Below are 14,359 nucleotides of genomic sequence, written 5' to 3' on the forward strand. Positions count from 1 at the left end.
GAAATTATAAAACAACGACAATATCGACACTAACTTAATTAACAAAAGAAGAAAACACTGCGATCAAAGTATGGAAAATGAAAATAAAACAATCAGATTCCTGAATCCTCCATTCTGGAAACACGTTTCAGCAGACGGTAGCATCTGTGCTCAGTAACAGTGCGGATACCGCAGCAGAGTAACGACGGCACCATACATAAAGTAACCAGCTCCGGCATCTTACCGGGGACACCAACCGCTACAAGTGTGGGATAGAAAATGGCCGCGATGTAGTAAATCGCCGGATATCCCATATTCCGTCAGAAGCAGCGTTCAGTTGTACGGAACGTTTCAGCTGCTCAGATGGACTGGTGATCGGTTTAGCAGACTTTTATTGAGGTGAGAGCAATTGCACTGAGGCAATTAGCGTGGCGATCACGTCAGGGACATTACTGACAACCAAATGCACAAACACTTACATTAAACTATTTTTACTCACTCTGACCCGGCTCGTGAATTTGACTCCTCAAAGGAGTCTATTAATTTAAGGCGAAATAAAATGTTCTTTTTTTTCCCCTGTTATTTTCCATGGTACCTGGCTTCATCTATTTAAGTAGCGTATTTTATATCACTGTTACTTTAAAACAGGCATTCATCTTGAAGTCACTTCATTTTGTAATATTTCACCGTGCACGTTCGCTTCTGAAACTGAGGGAAGGAGTTTGTTCTGGCAGGTGAAATGGAGAGCACTTCTTTATTAAAGGGGAACTTTCGTTCGTTCATTCCAGTCATTCCCGCCGGTTTGAGTGATGGAAATCACAGTGACAGCTGACAGGTGTTACAATAAAATACACTGCACATATTCCTACAAGCACTTTAGAAGATCCACAGCGATATTCCAGACCTTTGATCAAAACGGGAGCGTGTCTTCAGGGAATTAGCGAGGTCTGTCGACAGTTTGAAGAACAGGTTTTCCAGTGAACACATTCAAATTCACCCTTCCAAAGTGAATCTCTCCGTAATGTTCCGGTGTTAGGGTCTGGTCCAGAGCCCGCATTCCGAGTCTTGATCCGGTCCGCGGACTCCGGGTCTTGTAGCCGTCCATCCTTTCACCCTTGAGCCAATAAGTCACACCTGTGGATCATTGTGGCTTGTTTGGACTCAAGGAGGCGCACCTGATGCCCATCGGCTAGTAGGTGTATATAAGGGGCTCTGGGACTGAGCCTTGTTGGGTGGTCGTCCTGTCTGTCTTGTTCCCCTGTTTCTCTTGTACGCGCTGGTCCCGCTGTTCTGTCCGGTTCGCCTGGCTCGCGCTGTCGCGCTGTTTGCCTGTCCATCCCGTTCTACCCGTTCATCATGGTTGCCCGGCTTGCGCTGTTCGCCCGGTTTCGTTCTATGCGTCCTGTTCGCACCGGCTTGGAGTACCCACCGCTAATCAACCAGTTCTGTGAGTCAGTCTCGTAGTCACCCTGGACCTAGTCCCCTTCCTATCCCTCGCCTCCGTCGGGTAAGCCAGGCCAGATTGCCGTTGCCTGGCGGAAGACTTTGTCTCTTTCCTACCCCTCGCTTCCAACGAGTGGTACCCCGCAACTGCCCAGCTGTCCCGCGTCTTGCCCTGGCCTCTGTGTTCATGCCTGGGAGGCGGCCCTCATTCCTTGTCCCAAACACCCATCCTCTAGCCTAGCCAAGATCCCGCCTCGCCATGGACTCCGGGATCCCGCCTAGCCATGGACTCCGGGATCCCGCCTCGCCATGGACTCCGGGATCCCGCCTCGCCATGGACTCCGGGATCCGCCTTCCTCCTGCCATGCCTGAACTCCGGGTTTCTCCTGCCATGCCTAATCTCTGGGATCCTCCTTCCTTGCCTGAACTATCTCTGAACCCCAGGATCACCTTTGAATGCCACGTCCCTCACGCCACAGTCACCTCATCTTGTTCTATCCTTTAGTTGTCCCCGTCCTGCCCCTAGTACTTCAGTGCCTGCGTCCTGCATTTGGGTCCATTCCATGTCCCCTCATGACATCCGGGTTGAACTCCATCTGTAACTTCTCAGCGCTGCTCTGCGTCCTGATACTGTCCTGTTGTAAACTCTGATTATCTTCTATACTATCCATAATTCCTCCAACTTCGACATCATTGTAAATACAATAACTCACCATTCCACTTCCTTATTCACATCATTTTTAAAGCACAAAAATCCGGGGGTCTCAGAACAAATATCTGCAGGAAACCACTGGCACCGGAATCCAAAGGGAAAACGTTCCATCCACAACTATTCTCTGCCTTCTTGGGCGTCAGTCCTGAATCCATAAGCGAACTTTTCAAGGACACCAAGTTTTCTAACGTTCTGAAAGGTCTTACCATGGTTAACCGAAGGATGACCGTCACATCCTCACAGAATTGAACCTGGGTTGTGAGAGATGATCTGCCCCTCACAAAGCCACACTGATTCTCCCAAATCAGACACAGCTTCTGGAAATTCTCGTAAATCCTGTTTATATGAATGTTCTCCAATAGTTAGCCCGTCACTGAAGTAGGACTCACCGCTTCCCTCAGTCACCCAGGGATTCTCTCGACCACACAAGAGAACTTATCTATACTGATTTTTTTTTTTCAAACGTACGGTACATCCTTGCACATCCTTAACCTTGTTACCTTGTCGCACATCGGCCCGTTTAACGCTTTTCTCACAAATGTCCCTCCGACTGGTGAATACTGAACTGAAGTCTTCATTCAGGACCTGCCCTTCTTCTCCCGACCTCAGGGGCTTGTTTCATTTTCTTTCCCCGACCGGTCCTACACTCATTTCCGGTAATCTTCTTCTTCACATACATCTAGAATGGCTTGGGGTTTTTCTTAAAGCCACTGCAGACCTTCTGTAGACGTTTCTAGTTATCCTAATTCCATTCTTCAGTTTGCCCCCGGCTACTTTGTAAATCTACAGCCATGCCTGATCCTTGCTTTCTAATCCTGAGGTCAGCTTCCTAAAGCTTCTTTCTTCCTCTTGACCAGCTGTATCACATCTCTTGTCAGCCATGGTTCCTTCACCATACCGTCCTTTCCCTGTTTGAATGAAGCAAACCTGTCCAGAACCCCACGTAAGTGCAGCCTAAAATATATTCACATTTCCGTTGTGTATTTCCCAGGACATATCCGTTCCTGATTTATGTTTTGATGTTCCAGCCGAATATCTTCATAATTCCACTTACACAGTTAATTACTTCGGGAAATGACACAGAGCCGTAGGACGAGAGCGTGTAGAGTGATTAACTTGAACCCTGACAAGGGGCAGTGGGCAGAGAGTGGAGCAATGGGATGGGTATGGGGAATGACACGAGGTTGTGGGGACACAGCGAGGCATTGAGATTACTTGGTGACTGATCCGGGCCTGTGTGATTAGTGTATGTAATCCTTTTACGAAAGGAGGGTTCTGGACCCCTTATGATTTGCCCACCGATACAACCGATCGACAGACAGTGCAATAGCCACTGCTCTACACACCGTCCTTACACATCTGGAGATTTATTGGCCTAATATCAAAAAATAACGAAGTGGCCTACAGGGAAGAAGTTATCTCTCTGACACAGTGATGGCAAAATAAAAACCTTTCCCTCAATGTCGCAAAAACAATGATCTGGTTGTTGATTACAGGAGGAATGGAGACGGGCCAACCCCTATTGACATCAATGGATCTGCGGTTGAGAGGATAAACAGCTTTAGGTTCCTGCAATCCACATCACCGAGGACCTCACGTGGCCTGTACAGACCAGCTGTGAAGTGAAAAATGCACAACAGCGCCTCTTTCACCTCCAACGGTTGAGGAAGATTGGTATGGCTCAGAAATCCTGAGATTTTTCTGCAGTGGCACAATTGAGAGCATCATGACTGGCGGCATCACTGCCTGGTATGGCGACTGTACTTCCCTCAATCGCAGTACTCTGCAGTGAGTTGTGCGGACAGGCCAGCGCATCTGTAAATGTGAACTTCCCATGATTCAGGACATTTGCAGGGACAGGTGTGTAAAAAGGGCCAGAAGGTTCATTGGGGACCCTGGTCAGCACAACCACTATCTATTCCAGTTGCTACCATCCGGGAAGCGGTACCGCAGCATAAAATCCAGGACCGACAGGCTCCGGGACAGCTTCCACCAGGACATCAGGCTGATTAACTCACGCTGATTTGTTTGTACTCTATGCTACATTGACTGTTCTGTTTACTATAAATTATTATAAATTACTATGATTGCACATTTAGATAGAGACGTGACGTGAAGATTTTTAGATAGATAGATAGATAGATAGATAGATAGATACTTTATTCATCCCCATGGGGAAATTCAACATTTTTTCCAATGTCCCATACACTTGTTGTAGCAAAAACTCATTACATACAATACTTAACTCAGTAATATTATGATATGCATCTAAATCACTAACTCAAAAAAGCATTAATAATAGCTTTAAAAAAAAGTTCTTAAGTCCTGGCAGTTGAATTGTAAAGCCTAATGGCATTGGGGAGTATTGACCTCTTCATCCTGTCTGAGGAGCATTGCATCGACAGTAACCTGTCACTCCTCATGTATGTGAAGGATATAAGAAATCAAGGTAATTTCAATTCATTTCAGAGTGAAGCACGATGAAATATTAGTTTTATTATATTTTCTAAAGACTTCTTTTTTTATTACTGCATAAGTAGTTAAATTGATGTACGGAACTACAGTAAATTAAAAACATCTAAGAGCTCCCACTAATGGCCTAACCCGGTATTTCTGTACTCTCACAACACCCTTCCTTTGACCTCAGGACCATGGAATCCCCGAGCCTAGGAGCACGAACAAATCCACCAGTGCCGGGACTACGGAGCTTCCACCTACCGGGTCGCCGCTCCCCCATGGATCAGACCCACGGAGACGAGGAAAGTCCCCAACTTTCACCCACCATTCCACAGGCCCTTCGGTCTGAAGACCCTATCGACTCGAAACGCCTCGCAAGCGAGCAGCAGCACCTCACTCTCCGGGTAGCGAAACCCCACCAGCTACGATTGCGGCGGACTGGAGGTGGGAGGGTGTCCCGCCCCCTCCTGTATTTAGCAAACTCTGGAGTGATGGTGCACTGTTCTACTGTGCAGCGACACCTGCACAAATATGACCTTCATGGAAGAGTCGTCAGATGAAAACCTTTCCTGTTCTCACCACAAAATACAGCGTCGGAAGTTTGCAAAGGTACATCTAAACAAGCCTGAAGCATTTTGGAAACAGGTCCCGTGGACTGATGACGTTAAAGTATATTTTTTTGGCCTCAATGAGCAAAGGTATGTTTGGAGAAAAAAAGGTGCAGAATTTCATGAGCACGGGGGTGGATCGATCATGCTTTAGGCTTGTGTTGTAGGCAAGTGGCACGGGAAACATTTCCCTGGTGGAGGGAAGAACGAATTCAATTAAATACCAGCAAATTCTGGAAGCAAACATCACACCCTCTGTAAAAAATCTGAAGGTGAGAAGAGGACGGCTTCTGCAACAGGATAATGATCCTATGCACTCTTCAGAATCCACAATGGACTACCTCATGAGAGGCAAGCGGAAGGTTTTCCCATGGACGTGGCAGTCCCCCGACCTAAACATCCTCGGACATCTGTGGCTAGACTTCAAAAGAGCAACGCGGCCCAAGAATCTCACAGAACTAGAAGACTTTTGCAAGGAAGAATGGGCGAAATTCCATCAACCAAGAATTGAAAGACTATTAGCTGTCTGCAGAAAGCGTGTACAGGCTGTGATACTTGCCAAAGGGGGTGTTACTAAATACTGACAATGCAGGGTAACCAAACTTTTGCTTCGCGCCCTTTTCCTTTTTTTTTGTTATTTTGAAACTGTAAAGGATGAAAATAACATGTAATCTTTCTTAAAATATTAAAGAAATGTGTAATCTTTAACTTTATGCCTTTTCGAAATCAGGTAATCTTTTACTCGCTTAGATATTCACAGTAAAATAAATTTTGACAAGGGCAGTCCGGACTTTTGCACTCCACTGTATATAGAAGAAAAGTGAGAGTGAAGGCAAGTGGGGCGAGAGGAGTAAGACAGGGGAAAGGAGAAGGTGAGGGTGGAGGAAAAAGGCTGAGGGAGAGGGGGTGTGCTGAACGATTAGAGACGGGTGAGAGAATGGTGATGGTGAGGAAGAAGGGAGGGACGAAGTAGTAGATTGCGCTGTGGAGAAGAAGATGGTCAGGGAGCTGCTCACATTCAGAAACGGTGTTGGGGGAGTTCAATTCCTTCTGTGGCAATATAGGACCGGGTGGTTAACACGAAAATATCGAAAACACCCAATAAAAGACGAACAAAGTCAAGACGATGAAGGCAGAAATTAAGATAAACCAGAAATTATTCAACAAATTACAGGATCCTGAGACAATTTAACTCAAGCTGATTACTCACACAGGTACAATCAAGTGGCAGGCATAATCACCAGAATCATGCTTTAAATTGTAAACTCATGAAAGAGACGATCCATTACTCCAAATCGAATCCTGAGGGAGTTTTAGAGTTAGAGTCCGACAATTTTATTATGACCAATCCATTCCTAGAGATAGGGCAATACATCAGACACATCCAGATATAATATTACAGGATTAAACAGAAAAAGCAATTTACTTAATAGTCAACCAATAAAAAAACAAGAGACAGATCTGCAGGTATGTGTGTGTCATTCCAAACACACATAATAGACAGAAATCAGTACTTGAGAAACAACAAAAATATGCTGACTTGAAAAATAAAATTGAAGACTGTTGTATATGAAAAGGGTGTACAATGTCCCAATTGTAATATCCACTGATGGTTTCATCCCAGAGCCACTGCACAACAATAATTACACCTACACAGCAATATTTCTCTAAATCTCCAGAAAGCTACAATAATAAATATCACTAGAATAGTAGGAAAGTTCCCAGCAATTGAAAAATGAGTTTTACCAGTCTTAGCTATGAGAAAAAAAGAAAAAAATATTAACATACATGCGTTTGTACTGGAGTAAATGCAGAGGAGATTCAACATGTATTTTGCTCGGATGGAAATTTGGAAAACTGCCAAACTCGACAGTTACAATTCGGATCTGTGTACAGGTGGATGTTGTCTGCTCATCGCGTGTTGACGGATCCGATGTTGGGTGCAAACAGCTAAATCTCATTGCGGTGCTGCCCACTCACTGCGAGCTCGGACCAGTCCCGATCTGACCGTCGGGGTGCTCACTGTGAATTCCGTCCGCTCTCCTTGTGACGGCCATATTTCCAGCAGCTGCTCCGTTTCCTCTCCGTCAGCGAGAAGCACCGGCTTTGTCCGTCACTTGAGCGGTGAGTATTTACACTGTAGGGCGGGATTTATTCTTGAACGTGGTTCGGCGATGATGACAGCGGGGTTATGGTCAAAAATCCAAATAAGATGCAGGATGAATTTAATCATTGGTCGGAGGTGAAGGTCGCAGGGTGCGGGCGGCGAGGTGTCTGTTCTCATGATGTGTCTCCGTCGGGCTGCAAACCAGTTTTATTCTCCCCGCTGCCACATTCTCCAATAACCGCCGGTTTTGCACTGTCAAGGTGGAAAAATACATCCTCCCACCACTGAGAAGAATTTAGACATTTTATTTATTAATTAGTTGACATAACCGGATATCTCGCTCCTCTGGGGAGCGTCACAAGGAGAGCTCTCTGAACTTGGACTGAGTTACCCCATAAATAAACGTGTTTATGCAGCAGCTTAATACCATCAGCATGTATCCGGAGTGTTCAACATTTTCCAAGCCTTGGAGTGAGTACGAGCGGAACCGGACGTGGGGGAGGCAATGACGGGAGAATGGGAGCACAGTGGACAGTGGAGTGGAGACACACGGGGAAGAGAGAGATGGGTAGAGAAACTGAGATAAAAACGAGAGGCAGACGGAAGATCAGCGAGGTAAGGGAAAGCGAACGAACTAGAGACGTGAGGAAAATAAATTTCAAAGGAACAGACACTTTGGTTAGAAAGACTACGGCTGAGAAAGGTTGGTTGGAATGAGATTGGGAGTGGGTGAAAAAGTTATAGAGTGAAAGAAGTGGCAGAGGAAAGACAGACTGGGTGAAAAGGGAGACTAGTGGAAGAGAGTCTTGCAGAGATGTGGAGAGGCACGGGGAGCGAAAGAGAGAAGCGTAGGAAGGAGAAAGACTGGGAGAAAGACGGGAGAAAGGGAGAGGTTGAGAAGCAGCGAGTGATAAGTACGGGGCGTGAGACAAGAGAAGGATACGCATAGGAGAGTGACGAGGAGAGAGAAACAGGGCGAGGGAGAACGAATGGGCTGATAGAAACCGGGAGACAGAAAGCCTTCGGGGGAGAGAGAGAGAGAGAGAGAGAGAGAGAGAGAGAGAGAGGAGAGGAGAGAGAGAGAGAGAGAGAGAGAGAGAGAGAGAGAGAGAGAGAGAGAGAGAGAGGAGAGAGAGAGAGAGAGAGAGAGAGAGGGAGGGAGGGAGGGAGGGAGGAGAGAGAGACTAGGCGGGGAACAAAAGTCTGAAGGGGTCGGAAGACTGAGGAGAGAAATAGACTGGTAGGAGAGAGAGAGTGAGAATGCGGATGAAAGTGTGGAATGAGAGCCCCTGCGAGGAGAGAGACTAGAGTCAAGCAAGGGACGGTGGGGGGGGGGGGGGGCGAGGTAGACGTGAGGAAGACAGACTGGACAGACAGAAACTGGGGGACTTGAGAGAGGATGAGTGAGAAAGAGAACAGCAGGGAGATACTCTGGAGGTGAGAGACACGGGGTGGGGGTGGGTAGGATGGTAGACTGGGAGAGAGAGTCCCGGGTTGGGGAGAGATAGCGGGATTGGAAAGCGACAGTGATGGGAGAGACAGTGGAAGACGGGAGTGATAATGGGGGATAAAGGGAGACTGGATAATGTGCAGAGGACGAGGGGTAGAGAGTCTGGGGAGGAGAGAAGGACAGGGGAGAGGGAAGTAGGAGAGAAGACAGTTGAGAGGGAGACGGAGCCAATGGCCTTTGGAGGAAAACGGCGGGGGGTGGGAGGAACTGCGGGTGAGAGCTGGAGGAGAAAGTGGACCAGTATGAGAGAGAAACAGGGAGACAGTGTGCGGAGAGATTGGCGAGAGAGACGGAGAGAACTTGGGGAAGAGAAAGACTGGGTGGAGATGGACTGGAGAGAGAGAGTGTGGCGAGTGACTGAGGGCGAGAGACTGGGGAGAGACAGAATCGGTAGATAGAGACTGGGGAGAGAGTGATTCGATAACAGAGATACTGGCGAGGGCGATTGGGGGAGATACATTGGGAGAGAGGGAGAAAGAGACCAGGGATAGAGACTTCTGGCATAGAGATTGAGCGGACCAGTCTGGGAGAAATAGACTGGACAAGATAGACTGATTGGAGAGAGATTGGAGAGAGAGCCTGGGAGATAGACTGTAAGAAGAGAGACTGAGGAGGGACATGGACAGGGGAAAGAGAAACTGGGGAGAGAAACGGTGTGAGAGAGTTTGTGAGAGAGAGAGTAGGGAATGAAAGAGAAAGGGTGAGTCAAATACAGGAGTAGGAGAGAGTGAAAGGTAGAGAGAGAAATGGAATAAGAGAGAATAGGGCAGGGAGAGGCTTGAAAAGAGAGACAATGGAGACAGAGCCGAGTGGAAATTGAATGACAAGGTAGGAGACTGAGGAGCGGGAAGGGCGGGGTAAAGAGGGTAGGGGTAAGAGAAAATGGGAGAGACCACTTCGGAGGCGAGATAGCGAATGGAGGATGAGACGGAGAGAGAGAAACAGCGGTAGAGAAAGAGACGGGGGAGAGAGTGTGGCCGGAGAGTGTATGTGGGGCAGATAGAAGAGGGAGGGGGAGAGAGGGAACGGCATGAGGAAAAAAGACTGGAGCGGAACGGCTCAGAGAGAGAGAGAATGGAGTGCCGAGGAGAGATACTGGGGGTAGAAGGCGTGAGAGATGGGGCGCGAGGAAGATGAGGTAGAAAGAGAGCGAGGGGGAGAGGTAGAACCAGACCAGGAGGAGGAATGCTTGGGTGAGTCGAGGGATCTGGGTTGGGGAAAATGATTTGGAGTGGGAAGAGAAGTCTGAGTGACGAGGGAGATGGGTAGAGACCCGGAACAGAGATTATCATCAACATCATCATTGTTATTGTTGTTGTTTGTAGTAGTATAAACATGAGATTGTGCTGGAGTGAATGCAATGGAGATTTAATGTGCAGTTTGCTCGAATGTTTTGTTTTAGAAATCAGGAAGTGTAACTCATTCCTTCCTTAATGCAGAGAGAACATTAGGATTATCCATAGAAATTTGTACAATTATGAACAGAATGCACGAATTTTCTGGAGTTGTTTTATTTTTTTTTTTGCATAACAGGTTTATCTAATACGAAGGAGAAGTGTAAAGTTTACTGCAAATCTCGGCTGTTTGTTTTCGTTTTCGTGTCATTCCCAAGCAGAAGACAAAAGTATCAAATGAGTTGCATTCCTGCCGATTTGGTCCTGGATATGCTCAGATCCTGACCCGCTCTGTTATTACCCAAAGGGAAGCGGTGGACACTAAAGAGGGAATACAGTGAAAAGATAAAAAATAAAAGGTAGGATGAGTTTAATTTTTGGTCGGAGGTGGAGGTCGCGGATTCTAGATCCGTACCTCAGGGAGCGCGAAGCGCAGAAACAAATATCGCTGTGATGACTGAACACTCTAGTATTAATTGTCTGGTGACAATAAAGCAAAGTATAAAGTATAGATTCCGAAGGGTCTGCTCCCGTGTTGTGTGTCTCTCCCTTTTGTTTTCACCGCTGTCGCGTTCACCGGGTGACCGCCAGAAAACCTGGAACCTGGAAGAGCCTATCCCTCTCCAGTTAATTTGTTTTGTTTGTTTTTTAACGAGGTCGACTTGCTAGCTCGACACTCAACCCAGGCATTCCTGGACAGCGTGCAAGGTAGCCGGCCCGATTCGAACCGGAACTTCTCGCCCCGAAATCCAGCGCTGATGCCAGTATGCCACCAGTCGGCATAGATCTGTAGTATTAGAATAATTTAGATTTTTTGTTTATTAATTAGTTGAATAATTGATGCGAGCGGATATTTCGCTGCGCTGATGAACTGCTCTCTGAACTTGGACTGAGTTACCCCGTAAATAAACGTGTTTGTGCAGCAACTTAATATCATGAGCATGTATCCGAAGTGTAGAAATATGTACTCCGATTCGTTGTAATTCTTTGGATCCAGTCCGGCAATGGTGTAATAAAGGAATTCGGCAATATTCACCGACCACAGGATGATGAAGCTTCCGGAGATGGTGAGAAGTAAGATCACACACCTCCTCCTGCTCTCCATCTCCGGGTCACTGCGGTTCTTCGACTTGCTCTGACCCCTCAGCCCCTGACGGACGCGACTAGCCACTAAAATCTGTCTGACTGTCAGAGCGTTGATCAGGAGTATTAACACGAACGGGAGTAATTGCGTTAGGACGGTAATAAACCAATCATATCCCAACCACCCGGGATCCGTATAGGTGCCGGGCTTTGGAATACAGTCCCAAGGTATATTGTCAATGACTTTCGCAGGATGGTATGTAAAGAATCTGGGCACATTATTAAAACAGAGCAGAACGCCGGTTGTTGCCAGAACAACAGCCGCAGTTTTCCCGGTGCAATATTTTGTTTTCAGCTTCTGGCAACTGATGGCGACAAACCGATCAAACGTAAAAACTGACGGTGAACCTGACAGAACAGTCTGTGGCTGAAAATCCCAGGACAGAGATCACACTGCATACGGGGGTGATATCCAGGAAAGTCCCGGGGAAGTAATAATAACTGATCCGCCACAAAAGGACCCGAAAGATAATGGTTAGTAGATCCGCCGTTGCCATGGCCACCAGGTAGCGAGTGGTGCAGGTGGAGAGACCACTTTTTCCCCGGGACAGGATCGTAATCGCCACTAAGTTCATTCGGGGGACAGCAGAAAGATAGAGTGAATTACAGTCTCAGCGCTCCGTGGGTCTCAGGGCCGGGATAAACTGGAAATTGAGAACAATCAAACTTTGCAGAGAACTCATTTCTGGAGGTTGACAAGTGTAAAGCGGGAGTGACCGATGCCTGAAGCGCGTGAATGCTGGGTGAACGGGTACAGAACGCGGGACTGGAAGAGGAACGCTGTTACAGGAGGAGGTATTGTCAACTGATGGCCAAGGGCGCTATGGAAAAATCAATATAAATTTCACACCAGAAGGTTCTCGACTAGCTTGTGAGGCCTGGTTACCTCGGCAACTGTCTCAGCGATGCTGCTTACCGAGTTCCCGTCACTTACGTTCTGGCAAACTCCATATAGTTCGAAGGCCTGCTCCCTCCGTCTCTGTCCACTTCCAAAGTTCGTTGTTGAAAACAATTTTATTTCATCACAGTTGCATGTCTTATTCCCGCTTCTTTTGCATTCTGCAACTACTTCTCTTCGTGGCTCCTTCACACCGTGTCAATGGATCTTAACAGAAAGTTTCAGTTTTCGTTTTTAAAGATTTTGCCTGGCCGCTGAACCTTGAGATATTTTGAACGTTAATGATTAAACCATCTAATTCTCAAAGGGAAGTCAATGTAGATACTTCAAAACATTTGTCACTTTTAGGGGTTGCTCCGAATTCCTGCAGCATTTTGCTAAATGCTTCCATGCTTTTTTTTCGAGAGCGGAGTATCGCCTTTACCCGGTCTGACCTGTCACGGACACTGCTGGGTTGACTCTTTCTTCTTGCTTCACTTGACGGATAATAGAGCGTGGAAGCTATCCCCGGTACACTAAAACGCACACACACCCGATATGAACTTTGAAAGCTCCCGATGTTTCGGATTCTCACTCGGAAGTGATGTCTACGGCTCTCCGCTGAATCTTACCTGGGTTTCGCTGCCCGCTTTCCCTTCGAGCTCGCAGCAGTTTCTGAAAACACCGCGCAATACCTTTAAATTTGAATTTCAAACATGTATCACCATTAAGACGGATAAACCAAGTAACCGGTAAAGGTGCCGGGCGCAGTGAATGACGGGAGTTTACTTCGACAGCGGCTTTGCATTGATAAATCAAAAGTAGACGTACGAAAAGGCTGGATGAACTCAGCAGGTCGGGCAGCATCCGTTGAAAGAAGCAGTCAACGGATGCTGCCCGACCTGCTGAGTTCATCCAGCTTTTTTTCCACGTCTTGATTTGACCACAGCATCTGCAGTGCACTTTGCGTTTGATAAATCAAAACTGCCTGCTCTGAATCCACAAAATGAGTCCATCTCACCGAACTTCCTCTCCACATGTGTGTCAATAGTCGGTTCATTTTCAGCTGACACCGCGGATTAATCTGCAAAGGAGCTTCTGGAAAAAGCACAGAGTTTTGACACAATGTTTGCACCGATACAGCAGCGTCACAACGCTGTCGGTAACTGAACGAGACCACAGACCGCGCACATAGGACTGCAAATGATAGTTCGCAGATGTTCTTACCAGGAACTCCGATAACGGCGATGATCAAGTAATATGTCTTTCTCACTCGGTAAAATGTTTCAAGCATGCTGTGTGAGATTCAGCCTGTCTTCCAGCTGCCTGCGATCTCGCTGAAGAAACTCTGAGCTGATGAATCTCCACGGTCATTCATTTATACTCGCTCCGGCACACTGAATATTCAATACTACACAAAGCTGACTGTCTTACAACCGCTGGGATAAAAATAAACATGATGTCATTCGATTACAATCCCAATTGTGATGAGGCATGGATAACTTGACAGGAAATTACAAAATCTCCAAGATGAAGAAATGACGATGCGAGCTGTCAGCGAATGTTGTTGTGAAACACCCTCAGGATCGCCTCTCGGTTTCATGATTGTTATTGTTGATCTTGTTAATTGCTTGGCTCCGTGGACTTTGTCATCACAGACCGATGCTCTACTGTTCGTCGCCTGTTCAGTTTGAGTGGCAATAAAACACATCAAAAAGAATATGCTGTTTGTGTGCTCCTGTAATAGAGTCTTAAACCAATAAAGTGCCCACGCCTGCTATAGGACATAGGAGGAGAATTAGGCCATTCAGCCCATCGAATGTGCTCTACCATTCGATTCTGGCTAATTCTGGATCCCTCTCAAACCCATACACCTGTCTTTTCGCCATACTATTTAATACCCTGACCAATCAGGAATCTCTCAACTTGTGCTTTAAAAATACCCACAGACCTGGCCTCCAACGCAGTGTGTGACAATCACTACTCTCTGGCTAATGAAATATATCCTCCTTACTGCTGTTCTAGAAGATCGCCCCCTCAATTCTGAGGCTGTGCCCGCTACTTCTGGAAATCCCCACCATAGGGAACTCCTCTCCACATCCACCCTGTCTGGTCCTGTCTTCATTCGG

This window comes from Hemitrygon akajei, unplaced genomic scaffold (assembly GCF_048418815.1).
Source record: "Hemitrygon akajei unplaced genomic scaffold, sHemAka1.3 Scf000168, whole genome shotgun sequence".
Lineage (NCBI taxonomy): Eukaryota > Metazoa > Chordata > Chondrichthyes > Myliobatiformes > Dasyatidae > Hemitrygon > Hemitrygon akajei.